This window comes from Ambystoma mexicanum, chromosome 8, assembly GCF_040938575.1.
Source record: "Ambystoma mexicanum isolate Mex_15411 chromosome 8, UKY_AmexF1_1, whole genome shotgun sequence".
NCBI lineage: Eukaryota > Metazoa > Chordata > Amphibia > Caudata > Ambystomatidae > Ambystoma > Ambystoma mexicanum.
In genome coordinates, this window is record NC_090929.1 from 1,068,100,151 (window position 1) to 1,068,119,152 (window position 19,002).

Genomic DNA, 19,002 nt, shown 5'->3' on the forward strand with positions numbered 1-19,002 from the left:
AGAAAACAAAACAATTTCCAAAACGCCTTTCCCAACCTTATTATTGGAAGACTCGGTTGACCTACTCCAAATGTAATAGGGTGACCAGACGTCCCGGTTTTCCCGGGACTGTCCCAGTTTTTGCTGCTCTGTCCCCTTTCTCAAGATTATGTTTCCATTGCAAATTGCAGTGGTCCCGGTTTTTTGGTAGTTGCTCTTCATAGCTGACAAACATGCATGAATGAATGCACAATCTCGCACAGAAGAAATGCTGCATTTTACAACTTAAGGTAGTGTTAGTTTGTGATAAATTAATTATAATATGTGTTTATTTGGACACTAACACTTAAACCCCCTTCTCTCCAACCGCTGCTGAAGTGTAGTTCCTTGACAACCACTTTCAAGAGTTAGTACTTCTTTTATGTTAGTTGCCCTGTCCCGGTTTTTCACTTTTTTAATCTGGTCACCCTAAAATGTAATGAACATATAATAAGACTATTAGTAGGGTTTTTCTTATTCTGTTTTAATCTTTTCCTATGTTTGTAACTGCTCATTATTTATAGACTCCATTTTTCATTCAACATTGTATGCATTACCCATTAAAACGTATGCAAACGCTTGTGGTTCAAAGTTCACTCAGATGTTTTGGGCAGGTGCAGCTAATATCCAACGAGCGGAACAGGATGGGACTGGGTAGCACTGGTTGCAATAGAATGGCTGGGCTGCTCCACCTGCCCTACACTCCCCCAAAGCAGAGATGAGGAGGTCGTGCACTCATGGCAGGCGAGCTTCACCCAAATCCCCATATGGGCACTCTTCCATGAAGCCGCTTCTGACTCACGTGCGTCAGCGTCGACGAGAGGAGCCACGCCAACTCTCTGCCAGCCTCTTTACCAGTCCACTACTAATACCTAGCTGCACACACAGCTATGTGTACATTTCAAGCCTAAATTCAAGTACGGTTTTGTCAATAAACATTGAATTCTAGAGCACAATATCGTGCTGCTCACTTCCTTCACCGACCTCCAGGGGTGGGGGCTGCCTGTATTCTGTGCACACAGTTTGCCCCATCTGACGCCATCTGAACACTTTCCCAGGAAGCGCACCGAGTGTGAAAGGGAGGGGCGTGTGTAGCTGCCCACAGCCCACAGGAGGTTGCTGTGGTTCTGCGAGCGGGAGTTGAACCGGTTCTCCTCACAGTCAGGCGGCCGAGGGTACAGAGTGCCTTTGTTCAAGGTGACACACACCGCCTGACCGTACCTCAGAGAGAGGGCAATGTTGCAATGCTAGTGGGCAAGCGATGTGTTTGCCGTTCTTTCTTTTATAGCGCCAGCTTTATCCAGTGCTCAGGCGTATGTGGTTTTCAAACGCACCTTTTACAACTGAAGAACCAGAGAGGGCTGTTAGATGCGGGGAGGCCCTTAAAGACATGAGTGATGTCATGGGCTGCCATGGGCCGCACCCGACCAGCGTCAATGCAGGGGGCAGCCAGGCGTTTTACAACGTACACAAGAGGTGAGTCCTTGCGCTAAGTATCAAACGTAAATAATGTTATTTTTAGGACTTGCTGGGGTTTTTCTGAGTTAAACTGTTTAATCGCCCTCACTATCACGAGAAGAGGTTGAGATTCTATTAAAGGCACCGTGGAAAGAATGTTTACACAGACATCCCAATTTCTACACACCAGCATACAAAAATGCCAATTGTTTCGAATAATATATAATTTAAACAAATGAAAAATTGTTCCCACATGAATCATGACCCTGTGGCAACCATTCTGCAAAATTTTACTAATCTGACTGTCCAGCAGTATAAAGGTGACTGTTGCTACTGCACCCTGCTCTTATGAATCTGCTACAAAACCCCTCAAAGCCGCAAGGAGGCCCATATGTGGAAGGCGATCCATCCTCTCTAAAAAAGGAACTGATACCCAATGTTCTTCATTAATGCAATCATCCTATATGCCCATTCGAAAATCAGACAATGGGCCTCATTACACGGTAGGCGGTAAGGGTTTACCGGTACCGGTAAGGGCACCGGTACCAGTAAACCCTTACCGCCTTACTACGAGGTCCCTTTGCGGGACCCGACCTTAACGGCTGGTGTAGACCAGCCGTTAAAGTAGGGACCCGCAAAGGGACCTTGTTGCTAATTACGGTACCGCAATTTGCGGTACCGTAATTAGCCCCTTCCCCATTCCCATTGAGCCCTATGGGGCAAAAATGGGAATGGGGAAGGGCCATGGAGGAAGGGGGAATTACCGCCCCGCCAACCTTGGAATAGGGTGGTAATTCCCCTTTTCTCCATGGTGGTACCGGTATGGTACCGGCGGCAACCATGGTGCTAATAGCACCCCGGTTTACCGCCTACCATGTAATGAGGCCCAATCACTGAAATAAAATTGGACAATGGAAATGGCACGGCCTACTAGTCTTTAATAGACGTCAATGCTCTGGTCTCATTAGTGTGGAGCATTCGACATTTTATGCCAAAACTGGCAGCTTCCGGATGTACATGTTCAAAGCTCTTGCAATACATTATTCAAAACATGCTCAATACCTTTGTGATAAAATGTCTTAAAAGTTGACTCTGATGACCATTGTTTTCATAATATCTTATAGTCACCCTCCCCACCCATGTCAAATGATTTAGAGGCAATGACCCTTCTAGCCGAGTGCTCGCAAAAACATTGATGTACACTCCTGCTTCCTTCTTCACCCACTGCATCCTTTGGCAACAGCAGCAGAAAAGACGGGGCGAGGAGGTGAAAGGAAAGACGCAGCTGATTGGTCGAAGCAACATCAGCATCAAATAAACTGAATATTTACCAAGAAATGTTGCCCATCTTGCTTTCCATTGACCAGGATATGGCCCGCTGAAATCATCTTCTGGAGCAGCAGATACAGGATTGATGTGACCATTCCCACAACGACCCACCCAGCGTGGCCAGGTGGCGGACTAACTGCACTGATTAGACTTTGGCAAAAAGTGAAGGATGTCCTGCAAAGTATCAGCCGGAAATGTGCTGTAACCAATGGAAAGGAGGAGGAACTGGTGACCGTCTAAATCGAGGTGCTGGAGCTGTCCCGCCAAAGCTGTGAGAAGATGTGGGTGGGAGAAATCTGGCAAAGTCCACTGTAGGGCTGTGAGCCAAATCTAAGATGCCAAGAAGGGAGTTAGGAGGACACGGGATGCCTGTTTTCTGTGAACCCGTATTAGGACCCTTGCAAGCATGTAGAAGTGGGAAAGGCATACCCTTGATTGAGGACCACCCTTCAAGGATCACACTTCTCGCAAGCACTTCTGGGTCAAGTGCAAATGAAGAACTGGGGAACCTGATTGAGGCAAAAGGCAAAAAAAGGCAACTCTATGGGACCCCAAAGATACTGCAGAAAACCGAATTTAATGTGGTCTGGCATTTAGTCATTCCTTTCCGGAAGACATCTGGGGCCTCATTACACGGTAGGCGGTGGACCAAGGTGCTGATAGCACCTTGGTCCATGCCGGTAAAATACCGGCACCGCCTTGGTGGAAAGGGGAATTACCGCCCTATTCCAAGGTTGGTGGGGCGGTAATTCCCCCTTCCCCCATTGCCCTTCCCCATTCCCATTTTTGCCCCATAGGGCATAATGGGAATGAGGAAGGCGCTAATTAGGGCGCTGCAAATTGCGGTACCGTAATTAGCTCACTGGTCCCTTTGCGGGTTGGTTTTTAACGCCTGCAAAAAGCAGGCGTTAAATTCTCCAACCCGCAAAGGGACCTCGTAGTAGGGCGGTAAGGGTTTACCGGTACCGGTAAAACACTGGTACCGGTAAACCCTTACCGCCTACCATGTAATGAGGCCCCTGGAGTTCCTATCTAGTACTGCATTGGACAACCCCATGAGATATTCTCCCTCGAATGTTCCTATCTAAGCAGAAATGCCAGAAATAATTTGCTAAATCCGCTAGGCTCTTTTGACTAGCCCCCCTCCCAAGTTGTTGATGTATCAAACTGCTGACACGTTACCCATGCAAAAAAGGACACTGGGCCTCATTACGAGGTTGGAGGTAGCCATGGTGCTATTAGCACCATGGCTACCCCCTCACCGCATTCCGGGTCCGGGTTGTCGGAATAGGGACTTACCGGGTCATTCCAACCTTGGAGGACCCAGTAAATCCCCATTCTGAAAAAACATTCCACATTCCCATTTGAGCCCCCATAGGGCTCGATGGGAATGGGGAAGGAGCTAATAATGGGCCTGCTATTTGCGGGCCCGTTATTAGCTCCATGGGGCCTCATTACGACCCAGGCGCTGGACCATGGTGCTATTAGCACCATGGTCCATGCCGGTCTCCGGCATGGTGGATGGCGGAATTACCGCCCCCATCACAAGGTTGGCGGGGGCAGTAATTCCCCATTCACCATTTGCCCTTCCCCATTCCCATTTTGCCCCATAGGGCATAATGGGGATGGGGAAGGCGCTAATTACAGCACCGTAAATTACGGTTGCCGTAATTAGCTCCAAGGTCCCTTAGCGGGTTGGATTTTGACGCCTGCAAAAAGCAGGCGTTAAAGCCTCCAACCCGCTAAGGGACCTTGTAATCAGGCGCTAATGGTTTAACGGCACCGACTCTCTTTACGGCGCCGTTAAACCATTAGCGCCAGGGTCGTAATGAGGCCCATGGTCTCTTAGCTGCTTCCGCTAAGGGCGGCTGGTAAAACCAGCCGGCCTTAGTGGAACCCGCTAAGGGACCTCGGAATACGGAGGTAAGGGGTTACTGGCACAGGCATCCTTACCAGTGCCCGTAATCCCCTTACCTCCAACCTCGTAATGAGGCCCACAATTTACCTGATCCTTTACCGAGCTCTTTACTGCAAAGAACCTGCTGAAACATCCAGATAATTGATATGAATGTGTTGTGGGGAAACTTTTCCACTCCTTGCACCCAGGTTGCTGGTTTCCAATTTCAAAACTATATCAAGAGAGGGACCAACATTCATCCTCCCGTTCAGGCTTCCGTGTAATTCAGAGGTTCTTCTCTGTTGTCTGAAGACATCTGGTGTACCTGAGAGTAAGCAAAGTTCTTGCAAAGAAGCCTGGCCTTCAGTTACTGGGGAGCCCTGTAGAGTATGTGGGACGGCTAGGGGAAAGTTGCTCGAATGGATTATCAGCCGGTTTTCTTGATGCATTTTCATTCTGACTCTGGAGAAGAGGAGAATAAACTGATTAAAATCTGAGGTGAAGCCCAGAAACTAGAGTCATTGCATAGGAATGAGGATGAATTTTTAAGATTTTATGATGAACCCCAGATTTTGGAGAAGGACTGTTTGTTGTCAGGGAGAGATGCTGTTTCAGTAGAGAAAAAAACCTGCCACCTGAGGCCTTTCCACCGAAACTGGAGGAATTCCTGATGAGGGGAATAAGCTGGGATTACCAGACAAGACTCTTTTAGATTCACTTTCAGCATCAAGCCCCATGTAATAGTGTGTCTCTTGAGAGATGGATGCCCCCATTTTGAAGTCTTAGTAAACCTGGAAGACATTTAAGGCCTCATTACACGGAAGGCGCTAAGGGTTAACGGTCACCGGTAATGGTACCGGTGACCGTTAACCCTTACCGCCTGATTACAAGGTCCCTTTGCGGGTTGGTACTTTAACGCCTACTTTTTAGCAGGTGTTAAAAACCAACCCGCAAAGGGACCAGGGTGCTAATTACGGTACCGCAATTTGCGGTACCGTAATTAGCACCTTCCCCATTCCCATTATGCCCTGTGGGGCAAAAATGGGAATGGGGAAGAGCAATGGGGGAAGGGGGAATTACTGCCCCGCCAACCTGGGAATAGGGCGGTAAATCCCCTTTCCTCCAAGGCGGTGCCGGTATTTTACCGGCATGGACCAAGGTGCTAATAGCACCTTGGTCCACCGCCTACCGTGTAATGAGGCCCTTAGTATGTTAAGGTCAATGAAATGGATACCCCTCATCCGCTTTGTGAAACAGGAAGATTTTACCTTAGAAGGCAGATAAGTATTGACATTGATATTGATATAGATATTTTATTTCTATCGCGCTCGTACACAAGTGTTTCAGAGAGCAACAAGGCAAGGGAGGGGAACAGGGGAGAACAAAACAGCGATCTTACTAGGCCCAGTGATATTGAGAACGTGCAAGTGCATGGGAGAGGTGGATGGGAAAAGTGCATGGAAGGGGGGAGAAGTGGAAAGTGCGAAGCAGAGGAGAAACAGATAAATAACAATAAATAAATAATAAAGGCAACAAACAGTTTTAGTGCAGCCAGCAATTTGCAAGTGCTAGGTTTAAGGAAGCAGACAGGGTAGGTCTGATAAGTGCAGGAAGAAAAGGGGGGGCGGCTGTATGGGTACAGATACAGACCTCAGTGCAAGGGGTAGCAGGTTCTACTGCCTCTTTTGATTTGAAAACCCTAAACTGAGGTCTTTTAGAGCTGCTTTCTCCTGGCCAATAGAGAAGGGAATTTGAGGAAGGCACGAGGAAACAATTCTGTTTGGTATCACAAGCCGGTATGATGAATCCATGGGAAGGATGTGAGAACTGTCCAGTTTGGGAAGCATTGGCTGGAACTGCCACCCAAATCTTCCAAGGAAGAAACATTTAAAGGCAGTATACATGGGGAACGATGGGAGAGTCCAGAACCTCGGTTGATGGGCCTAAATAAAGAGAAATGATTTTGGCTCTTCAGCGATAAGTCGCATTGATGTCAGTGGGCAGGCGTACTGAGCGCTGAATCGCCCCCCTGAGGCACTGAATTACAAACATTGTTTTACTAGACTGCACTGGCATAGATCAGTCAAAAGATGAAGGCCCAAAACATTAAGGCATTTGTCCTGATAGTACTTTAGCAGTTTATCAAACCCCTTTATAGGTCTTCCCTAGACAAAGAGAAATGTGTGCTTAACATTTCTCTAACACTTGTCAAGCAGTTAAACTGTTTACATAACAGTTTCAAAGCAGTGGTAAACATTTATCTTCTACAAGTGATTTATGTATTCTCTAGACATTGTGGTAATTGCTTAGAAAATTACCACAAAAGGTTTATTTGGCTAATTTAAATATGTGGTACCCTATTTATGCATGGGTAGATCCTAGAAAATGCTGAAATAAGTCATTTTGAAAACAGTTTGCTTGCATCATCAATGCTTTAGGGACAACCTTTATTTTGAATAGGTTTCGCCTTTTTTTGGCAAGGAAGGGGCCATTGGTTTGTCTAGTTCTGGTGCCTGGACTACCCTCTCGGGTATCACTCAATGAGGAGACTCCAAACAGAGTTTGTTTGTATGAATCCATCCTTAATGACTTTCTTACCAAGAGTCTTAAGAAAGAGGCCAACCCTTCGGGGATGCCACTCTGAGGATCAAGGGTGTTGGATGTTGGTCCTATACCATGAAGATTCACAAACCCAGAAGGGACTGTTACCACAAGGCTGTCAGCACATCGCATGTTCTTCTTAGGAGAAGGGCCTCAGCCCAGAATCGAAAGGGAAAGCATCAGGAATGGGACTTGTGGGGACCCAACAGAGAAAGATACTTTCTTGGATGTGTGGGCTGGTGCAAGCATATCAACCTCCATCTGTCTTTTTTTTCTTTTTAAGGGCTCCTTTCTGGGGCTTCAGTCTCCTAGATGACTCTTTATTCATGTTTTTAGACATGCAAGTGCAATTCCACAGACTAGGGTGAGATACTACATACCCCTGGGCAGAATGCTAGGACTCTGCTTTATTAGAAGAATAGAAGTCTGCTTTTCTGTCAATTAGCCTGTCAAAAGTTGTGGCTAAAGTGTTTCTAAGTTCCCAAAGTGCCACAACATAGGAGGAGGAGGGGCTTTTAGAGGTAACTAAACACTTTGTTGCTGGTCCGCACTCACTACTTCTTCTAAAGAGATAAAATAATCAAATACCCAATTAGGGTGCTTCTCTTCAGCCAGCTGTGTGTCTGTCAGCGCGGTTCTATCTTCTGATATCCTGGAAAGAATAACTAGGCTTGAAAATATAGCAGTAAATACAAGTCATTTTGAGTTGAAAGTAAAGTGAAAATAAAAATGCATATCTTCTTACTGTGTCAGCAGGACTCGGGAAACCCCACCATACCACCCCATGATAAACCTATCACCCCTTTATGCGCATTTACCTGTTTCTAGTCCAGAAGGTATTCTTTCCAAATAGGAGGACACGCCCCAACAACCCATAAGCACCATTTTAACTGTCCCCTGCTCTAATCGCATGGCTAGCTCGTTTTGCATTGATCTGTTTAGGATTTGCTCAAAGTAAAGTTGGTATAGTTTTGCTTTCTTCATTTTTACCTTAGTTATTTTAAGTAAGTCGTGTTTTTCCTGTATACTTTTCAGCAGGCAAACAGAGGCCAGGATTGCACAAAAACAGAAACTGCCTTGAAGAAGAGCACCCCCTTTTTAAATGGTAGGGTATTGTGACGAATGCTTGGATTTTGTCCCTTTTCCCCTAGGGGGGGCCCCTTCCCATTGGGCCAGGGAGGCGAGGCTGCTAGGGTGTCATTCCCCCTGGCATTGCAAACTGCCTCAGAGAGCCTGAGGAGGACCCTGGGATGGGAAGCAATCCCCCAGTCTCTGTGAACTTTAGTAAAAGCCTGAGAAGGGCCTGGGGAGGGCAGTCAATCCCCTGAACTTCGTGAACTGTGGCAGACAGCCAGAGACAGACCATGGGAAGGACACCATACCCCCTGGTGTTGTGTATCATAGAGCCTAAGAGAGATCAGGCGAATGAAGACTATTTTCACTTACTTGGACATTCTGACAGAATCCTTAGTTCCTGAGTTGAGGCAGGGACACCCCACGTAGGGTTGTGGAGAGATAGGTTTCCTCTTTATTTTCACCCAAAGAAAAGTGTATGCCAACAAGCATGCCACCTGTGTGTCAGTCTCCTCCTTCTGCACCCTTATGTAACGCAAGGCAATTGCCAACTCCAGACTTGAGCAGATGTTTGAAGAAACAAGGCGGTGAGAGGTGAGGTAGGCAGATAGCTGAAGAGGGATTGTAAAATACCCCAGGTAAGCAGGTAAGAACCGGCTGGTAAGGTAATTACACATTTGTGGCCTGAAAAGTCTTCTGTCTCCACACACGGAAAATGTCTAGTACTGCAAGCCCCTGTGTCATAGTACACCTCATGAACAGGGCTGAGACTGAAGAATAGAGATTGAGTAGAGGCCCCAGGCCCGAGGCAGCCCATACCTATACATTCAGTGAGAAAACAATTCAATTTATTTTCAAGCTTTATTTGAAAAAATTCATCAATAGAAAAAAAGAACGATACAACAAAAGTTTAAAAAATAACATTCCTTCAAAATCTGTAGATTCCTTCTGATCTACTGTATGCAGTGTACAAAAGTCTAAAGGGGCCTTCACTAGTAAGTAAATCCTGAAGGATGAAAACATTTGGAAGCTATTTACTGTAGGTTCCACTCATCTCCTGTGGTGGTACACACACACACACAGAGGTTGTGTGTCCCATTGACAAAATAAAGGTGCAATCCCCTGTGCAGAATACCTCTGCACAGGGACTGGGAGCATTTATGAGGCAATGAGTAAACCAACCACTCTATGACAGAATGCAAGTGAACTCTCTAACCATATGAGATGGGTTTAAAATCCCCATGATGGAGGCTGTAGTCCCACAATGTGTTCATCCATGTGGTGGTTCACAGGTTCCCATCAAGGGTCAAGTTGTAGGGAGCCATGTCATTGCGGCTTGTCTGGCTCTGAAAGCCAAACACGAGCCAAGCCTACAAAAGACCTATACCTGGAGTCCTGGCCACCAATCACACACAGCACAAGATTGTACATGCCAACATGCTCAATTCCATTCAAGAGATTCTGGTCCAGTACTAGCGCTATCTTTGCATTATGATACAGGAATCCAGGACTAAAAGTCCTTGAATGCAAAGAAAACACAGTACTGGGCAATCATCTCCAGAATGGAATGGGCAATTCATGGGTACAGCCGAGACTGAGCCAAGCCAGTAGGTCTGGTTTGGCTCTAAAAGCCAAATACAATCTAGAACAGTAAAAGACCCATGGTGTCCTGCCCCGCACTAAACAAGCCAAGACATGCAAACTTTCCCAGTTCCATTCAGGAGATGTTGATCCAGTCCACGTTTTTGTTTGGATACTGGAACTTGTAGTCCTGGATTTACAATTGTGAAATCCAGGACTACAAGTCAATGACTGCAAGGAACATCCAGAACTGGACAGGTATCTCGAGAATAGAATGAGGCCTCTATACAAGAGCCATACCTGGACATCATGCCTCCCCATCCCCAATAACACAAGACCCATATTCAGCATCAATTTTCGCCACTGCACAACACAAGACCAATACCTGGCAAATTGCCACCCAGAATCAACAACACAACACAAGATCCATAACTGCCATCCTGCCTTCCCACCGCCTGCAAGACAGATACATGTCATGCTGCTACCCCACCTACTACAATACAAAACACATTCCTGTAATTTTGCCTTCCCACCCTCATATCACAAAACTAATTTCTGCGTTTCTCCTTCCACCCCACGTCACATAAGCCATAACTGGCTTCCTGCATCCTCACACTTAACATCACAAATCCCATAGATATCACCCTGACTCAGCAACTTATACCTACCTCGCTCCTGCCTCCCCACAACAGAAAACCTATGCCTAGTGTCCTTCCACTCCACCGCCTCCCACAACACAATTCGCATCAATGCTGTCCTGAATGCTCACCTCTATCACCACCACAACACGATTCCATGCCATTTTACCGACACCCGTTTTTACGACGGGTGTTTTGCCACTGGAGTTTTTCTGACAAACGTCATCGATTTTTAAAACATGTAACTGTTTTGTTTATTTTCTGCCCCTGAATCCTTTATTTGCCCTTTCCCCCCGAAACAAATGTTGATGGAGCTTTTCGGAAAAACTCCTGTGACTAATCACCCGTCGTAAAATTGGGTGTCGGTAAAAGGATGCTATACCCACAACACATAATCCATAACAGGCTTTGTGTCTTTCCACTTCCCACAACATAATGCCCATACTGTAGAGGAGAAGCTAAATGCCTCTGCAGGAAATCCCACCCCCCCTACTGCCTGTATGTTGGTAGCCTGAATCTGCACCATGCTTGACACCAGTAGTTGTGACCATACCACAATGGGTATTCGAGACAAGGTATCCATTAAGAAAGCCATTCCAGATGTATCCCCAAAGAGATGACAAACTCTTGGAAGAGGTCCCTGAAGGAATATGAAAATAAGAGGAAGAGAAGCTGGTGCTGTCACAAGAGTGAGAGTGTCGCACTAAGAAGAGTGGCTGAAGAAGAAAGTGTATGGACCATATAGAAACTGATTATGAAATAAGGAATCGAGTGAACATCCTTATGCAGAAAAGAAGATTGCATGTGTGAAGAGCACTGCAGAAAATGCAAGCTGTTTAATAACTGTGCCGCTGCAGCAATGCAAGTAGATCAAGTCATCTTAGAAGCTAGCTATATGTAGTGAATAGAATGCAGAAGAGCCACCATTACATAGTGTCTGGACATCGGTGCCACAAACTTTAGTAAGTTCAAACCGATGGAGAGAGAAAGATCAAGAGCTGTATGTTGCAGCAAAGAAGTAGCTGGAGATTGCGGACTTGAAGCGTGAAGCTGTTTTGCCTGGTATCAATGCTGAAGCAGCCAAGAACTGGTTATCCATGAAGAACAGAAACCATGAGATGGTGAATTATCCCTCATTAAGGTGCGAGGAAGGAACACCATGAGTGCCACATTTATTAATTCAAGACATTGAAATACTAGAAAATGAGCTGAATTGCGGTCTCCTGTCAAGTGAGCCAAGGTTGGAAATAGGAGTTGGGCATGCAGACCAGAATTGTGATAAGCATGTACCCATACAACCTTTTATTCCCAAGAGAAGAGAATCTACTGCAAAGCCAAGTTCGAAGACAGTCTGCATGGCAGAAGGCATGGGGGATGAGAGATGAGGGGCTAGTTGAGTAGGAAGCAAAGTCATCTCCACCTCCCGGCACCTGGGTATGAGCTTACGTGCTGCTAAGGAGCCGAATGTTCCAGACATGGCACGAGTATGCCAACCAAATATAGGAGGCCATATAACGAAGGGCCTTATAGTTTAAGAAGCAATAGTATTCTGTGTGTCAAATAAGTATTGAAGATTACTTGCACTAGTGGTGGGCATACGTTGTCCACCTGACTATAGAGACCCAATCACAACCCGTTCTCATATAGAAAGAATACTTAGATGCTCCCGTTGGGCCAACCACAACACCCCATATGTTTTCCTTATTTGCCATGTATTTGCCATGTAGTATGACATCACTTATGACAAACATTTATTACTTAAGTGTATTTGTATGTGATTTGCTTTGAGAGCTCGAGCAAACGTCCGTTGATGTCTGTTGTAACTCCCTGTTTTGGACAATTGATAATAAAACACTCAGTCGAGACTTTGCCAACTTCCTGAGTCGGTGTGATTATTTGATGTAAGAGTTATTCTGCATCCAATCCATGCATGCCATGTTACTGATTAACGACCTTATGTTCAATACCATCGCCAGAGACAGCACAGTGATATAAAAGGATTTTCCCAGCATCACACAATTTGTTGAAGAAGAAGGCCAGATTTGAGCATAGTCTGTTCACTTTAGACATTTACCCACACATATTCTCAGCTCTAGCCAATACAAATATTTGTTAATGTATGACTTTAAAGGACTAAAAATATATAAATCCTCATGTTAAACAAAAATAGTATAATTTTTGCTTTGATTTCCACAGCATGAATGAAAACCTATAACTTGTAAGAAAGCAACAGGTCTCTGCATAATTCGACAGCAAGGCTAGTAACATAAACACACTACGCCACCAGTGCGGGTCACATATCTGCAGTTTCACTCTATCAGCCTGGAGAGGAGAGGGACATGCAGAGAATTTGCATCGTTAAGGGAAGGCATACGGTTGGTGACACCCCATGCAGTAATTCATGGTGCCCCCGCCACCCTCCTGGGAGAGGATTACACCATGAGTTACTGCACCGGGTGTCGCCAACCCTAGTGACGCCACGGACTACAAGAAACAGAAAGCAAAGTCAGCCCCAAAAATATACTCCGGATTTTGCAATGATACTTTCAAGACTCATACACACAACAACAAATCTGTGGATCAATGTCACCTGCTTGTTGACATTGGTTGATACAAGTCTGCAATGCATTATGTATGCTGTGGGGAAAATGGGAAGTTCCACAAAAAAGAAAACCTTTTGTGTGCAGGTAAGCATCAGCAGATGTTATGAGAGTGAGCTTGGGGGTTTCTCTTTAGCCTGGTCGATCTTACAGGAAGAAGGCAGAGCTTAGGAAGCAGAGATGGAATGATTAGTATGCCGTACCACTGGTTTGTTTGCTTTTTTACAAAGCGTACCTTTAGTTCAAAGGCTCAAGCAACTCCTCCTTGGTACTTTTTCTTTCTCGAGAGCCAGTTATACAAAACGTCTCAGGCCGGACATTCAAGCACTGCCATTTTCCCAAGCCAAAGCTAGTCAGACACACACACACAGCATTGGTGGCTCTGCAGGACGTTAAGGTGCCAATGTTGCAAACACATTCCTTTTACCAGTAGCATAGCCTTTCATATACGTGATGCAGCATTTCCAACTCAAAGAGCTCACAAAGCACCAGTTACCTTGCAAATCTATTAAAGTGAGCAATAAAAAGAGCCAATGTAATTGTGTTTTTAAAAAAAATCCATGATGTCTACTATCTTGACCTGCAAAAACAAAAGTTGCTTTATGACACTAATCAAATGTTTTCAACATTATGAATAACAACGAGCTCAAAGTGTGTCTCTTAAATCACTGAAAATACAGTTGGGTTAACTACATTTTTAGGTTGGCATTTTCTTGCATTCTGAGACTTATACCATTCAGGATGTGAAAATTAAAACCACACTTGTATTCTTTTGGATTAATATGTTGCTAGAAGGATGTACATGGTATGTGACTTTATTATGCACATTGTGTTTTGTAAGTAAACTCTACAAAACATTATTACTATATACCTTGAAATCTAACAATTTGAGCCAAAGTTTGTGATCCTGGTCATCCAACCCCCCACTCCCACTCAACACCCATACCCTGCCCACCGGCCCCCCCTCACACTGCCATCTGTCCAATCATCCCACTCCCTTCTTTTTGATTGCAGCCAGTCAGGGTAGTCCTCAGCAGCCGCAGCGCCCTTGGTGGCCAGAATTTCTCTCAAGTGTGCCACGAGCCCAGAGAGCGGAGCACATTTAATTTCAATAGGGTGCCTGCTGCACCTTCTACCACCACGCCACCTCAGGGAGACCTTGAAAGACTCGGCCAAGCTGGCGTGGTGGGGGGCTAATGGCAGGGCGCACTGGACGGTGGCTTGAGTGGCCCACCCCTAAGGCCGGTCCTGCAGCCAGAGTGCCACTAGTTCCGGTTTTCCACTGCCACCACTGTTATGAAGTTAACTGAAAAAAAGAGAGAGAGAGGGAGCAAGAGAGAGAGCAAGTTTGTATCTGTCGGGGAGAGGCAGAAGGCATTACTAGTCAAATGCACCCATCCAGTTTTTAGGTCTGCCTTAAATGGAAAGGTTGACACGGACAACGACCCCAACCCTCCCTCTCACCACTGTGTCTTCTAAAATAGCTTCCCATTTGGACGTGCTGCTGATAATGAGGCCCGCTGTACTGAATGCGATGTAACAGTTAAGAAAAACGAAATTGTGCATTGGCTTGTAACTCGACAACAGTGTTAGGGTTCACATTAAGTTTAAAAAAAAATGGATGTCTAATGACTCATGGACAGACCAAGTGGCACGTTGAAAAGAGCACATCTCTAATAGATTTGGTGGCAGAGCGCTAGTCCCAACCACTGAGTTCCTTAAATCACAGGCTTGCAGTGCAACGCTATATGAGGGCAAACTCATTCTTTTCTTAGTAAAAACATTTTTAGGATTACCTAACACGCTTGCATAGACCAAAAGGGGAATACTTCAGAAGTGAGAACTGTGAAGGCCAGCATTCCTACATGCTAAGCTAAGGGCTTTCAATGGAACAAACATTACATCCTGGAATGTCGTAACAAATTGTGTCTTCAGTAACATGACAGTAGAGCACTTGCACAGTTTGGGGAACTTCAGAACAGGTATTGCTTACTCGATAACAGAGGCATTTACAGACCATTGACAGACAAGACAGACTTAAAATCATAACTACTGCTATAAGCAGGATCTGGCCAATAGATTTCCTAGGGGTCCCAACAGAACTACAATCCAAGACCCAAAGGACCAAGAAGTCTAAGTACTAATGTGCAGGAGGCTTACAGTATGTCGAATGTGGGTGATGATGTCAGTGATGTTGCTTGCGTAATCTGGTATAAAAGTGCAGCACTCACTTTTTACGACTACATAGATACCTCCTTGCAAGGCTAGAACAATATCTAGAGCCATATGTTTCTGGAGAACAAGAGTCCGGGTGGCTATTTGTTCACGGGGCAACAAGCACAGGAAGACTGCAGTGGCATTTTCAATATCCTCCTCTAACCATGACAGGTAGGTCAACGGGTCTCCATTAATTTTAACCCCAAGGACTGGTATCAAATATCCCACTCCTGAATCAAAGTTTTCCCAATCAGTGCTACCCATAAGGCAGGGTTGAGCAGAAAGATGAGAGTGTGGCACACTGCAGGCAGAATATATCCCATGTAACAATTCCCTCCCCAATTGATGGGCAGCCAGGGGTAAGCCTTATCCCCACAGATGAAGTAAGTTCCAAGATATGTAGCATACCTGGACTGGGAAAATTAAAAATCCAATTCAAAGGCAACAGTGATATTATGAATCACCACACTAGAGTTAGTGGATATATAATACTGATACTTGCTGGTTCCCATGTACAGAGATCCTTGGTTGGTATAACATAGAAGAACTGCCGGGGAGGCAAAATGAAGTGCATCTGGTTTGATGCCTATTTGCTATGGGGTGGGGAATTTCGGAGGACCAGTAAAAACAAGTGGGAATGGGCATCCCTACAGGGTCCTGGACCCACGGACTGGTTCACCAACTTGAGATCCAAATAGACATACTCCCACTGGAAGGGGATGGGGTGATAGAGAACCTGGCGGATAGATTGTGTGGCAAATGGGCACAAACCCACCAATCAGCCTGATTGAATATGCAGGCATACTGGAAGGATAGGTGTAGATAGGCATTTTCACTCTGTACCCAAGGGTTCGCGTAGGGGTCATCACTCTAATGGTAAGTGATGTGGAAGGTGTCAGGCACAGTTAAACAAGAGAATATCACCATTTTAAGAATCACTACAATAACAGAGATACAGTCATGGTACGCACCAGTCCCACTTCTTCAGCGTTCAGGTCCTATAATTGATCATAACTTTTTGGGACAACAGTTTGTGGCCTGCGGTTAAAGTACACTTCATTTCATCCAGGCTGATAGGATAAAGGAAACAGGACAGAGGTAAAAGGAGACTGCTAGACTGACTTCTGATTTAAAGTTCACAGGCTCTGTGAAGAAGAAACAAAGTATGATGCAATGTTCCAAAGTTGCAACAGGACTCAGGTGCTGAGCAATGACATCCAAGGCTCACAATTTGTGATGGTGAGTTCCTTCTAACGGCCCACACCACAAACACGTGACATACCAGAGACAGGTGAATATGAAGGGCATGGTAACAAAAAGCATGACCTCCAAATGATAGCAGCAAGGGCCAAAACGTATAGATCCTGGGCAATTAGCATGAGTAGCATCTATTCACTGTTCACGCACAGCCTCACAGGCATATTCATCCAATGGCGAGTAAGTTGACCAGTTGCCACTTTGTTCAAAACGACTGAATCACTGATATTCTTCCACAGGTTCACAGAACGCGCCTTTGGCTGGTCTCGCTGTGAGATCCAGAGGAGTCGGACACTGAAGATGGTATGCCAACAGAGGAGCTTGAATTGTGGCTGTCCCTTCTGGGACCTTGACATGGGTTATGTCCTCGCCCTCTGATACAGGTCGCTCCACTCCAGAAACAGAGGAACAGTCTGGCATCGGCCATTAGTCTGGGACATCACGGATGGTGGTAGTGTTGGTGGTTGTGATGGAACTGGAGCCAGCCTGCGGAAGACCAGTGGATGCAGCAGTGATGTCATTGACTGGGCAGGAGGTTTTGCATCAATGTGACATGTGGATCCAAGCCTGGATCCAGAAGCAATCAACAGCAGCGTTCGTAATGAGTAGAAGTTGAAACAACCTGTGCCAACTGGGCTGAAGCACTGACCCCCACTGGTGGACCTTTACCAGGACCCAGTGTCCTGCCTGCAAGGGGTGGCACGGTCCAGTGTTTGGTTCAGGCAGGGCTTTGTGCACCTGTCCATGAAGAGATCAAACAGTTTTAATCAACAATTGACAGTACTGGATCAACGTGTCATCCTCAATGGATAAACTCTGAACATGGGAAACTGCTGGTGGTACAGTTCCCATTCTCATAGGATGATCAGAGAGCCGACATTCTAGATTTATGCTGTGGTTATTTCTCAAAGCAAACAAAACCAGGGGCAAGGCTTGGGCCACTTCAAGTCTATTTCTTCACACACTTTGGACAGTCTCAACTTGAGATCACTGTTCCAGTGTTGTACGTGTGCACTTGAACGCAGGTGCTAAGCACAATGGAACTGTGGAATTATTCCCAGGACTTTGCAGACTTCCCTAATAATCTGCCGGTAAAATGGGTACCTCGGTAGCTGTCTACACTAAGAGGCAACCCAAACCGAGGTATAAACTAGCATCTGCCTTCCTACAAGGATATGCCTCAACCCACCCAGAAAAAACATCACCAAGGACCAAACAGGAGAGATATGTCATACACATGGGGAGCTGTATGAAGTCTGCCTGCACATGTAAGAACAGACCTTCTAGTATGCAACGTGCAGACAGCTTTCCAGGCACCACTCCCTTTGCTGTTTGCCAACATCCACAATGTAATGTTAGATTGGTGGGCTGTGAAGATTAATCATATTGGTGGAGATACAACCCTGATTTAAAGACACCTTCCAGTTCAACCTCTTCCGGTGTGTCTGTGCTAATAACGTGTACAGTACCAGGGGCGTTGTAGTAAACTGAGGCGAGGAAGGTTCCCAAACTAAAGTGCATATCATGCTTTTGAGAGTTCTTTGATCGATTTACAGGTAGCTAGCGCACAGGGCGCTATGTAAGGCGGGTAGGTCATGTGATGACGTGGTAGACTTTCCATTCGCTTAGAGAGATTTGCAAGGCAGGTCAATGTACGTGGACAGAGCAAGTGAAGAGTTGCTGGCCCAGGGATAGCATGTGTAGCTTGTTGCACGTGAACAGGCAGTGTCAAGAGCTTGCCAGACATTTGCACACTACGAGGTGCTCACGCTGCCCTTTAAGGACTATCAGGCCCAGTCTTACACTTTTCATAGACACACACGCGACCAGTCAGAGACCACTCATCACACCGTGTGCACTAAAGAAAGTACACTGGGCCTCATTACGACCCCGGCGGAGGACCATGGTGCTATTAGCACCATGGTCCATGCCGGGGTCCGCCATGATGAATGGCGGAATTACCGCCCCATTCCAAGGTTGGCGGGGCGGTAATTCCCCATTCATCATGGCCCCTTCCCCATTCCCATTTTTGGCCCATAGGGTTCAATGGGAATGGGGAAGGCGCTAATTACGGCACCGTAAATTACGGTGCCGTAATTAGCTCCTAGGTCCCTTTGCGGGTTGGTTTTTTAACGCCTGCTAAAAGCAGGCGTTAAAGTGCAACCCGCAAAGGTACCTCGTAATCAGGCGTTAAGTGTTTAACGGCGCTGACACCTTTTACGGTGCCGTTAACCCCTTACCGCCTGGGTTGTAATGAGGCCGACTGTGTTTTCTGATTAAACGAACCCTTTCAGTCTGTTTAATGTTACGTGCAGTCACAGCACTCGTTGGT

General features: G+C 45.9%; 1 long non-coding RNA gene across 2 annotated transcripts in view; it reads left to right on the top strand.

Annotated features, from left to right (window-relative positions):
* LOC138472730 (uncharacterized) overlaps positions 1 to 19,002 on the top strand; it is a 154,532-nt gene that overhangs the window by 82,696 nt on the left and 52,834 nt on the right. The window contains exon 1 of one of the 2 annotated variants that reach the window (XR_011268669.1): positions 1,200 to 1,494. The exons of the other annotated variant lie outside the window; for it this stretch is intronic. This is a non-coding gene — a long non-coding RNA (uncharacterized lncRNA). Of the gene's footprint in view, positions 1 to 1,199; positions 1,495 to 19,002 lie in introns of those variants that run through there. 2 annotated transcript variants of the gene reach the window in all.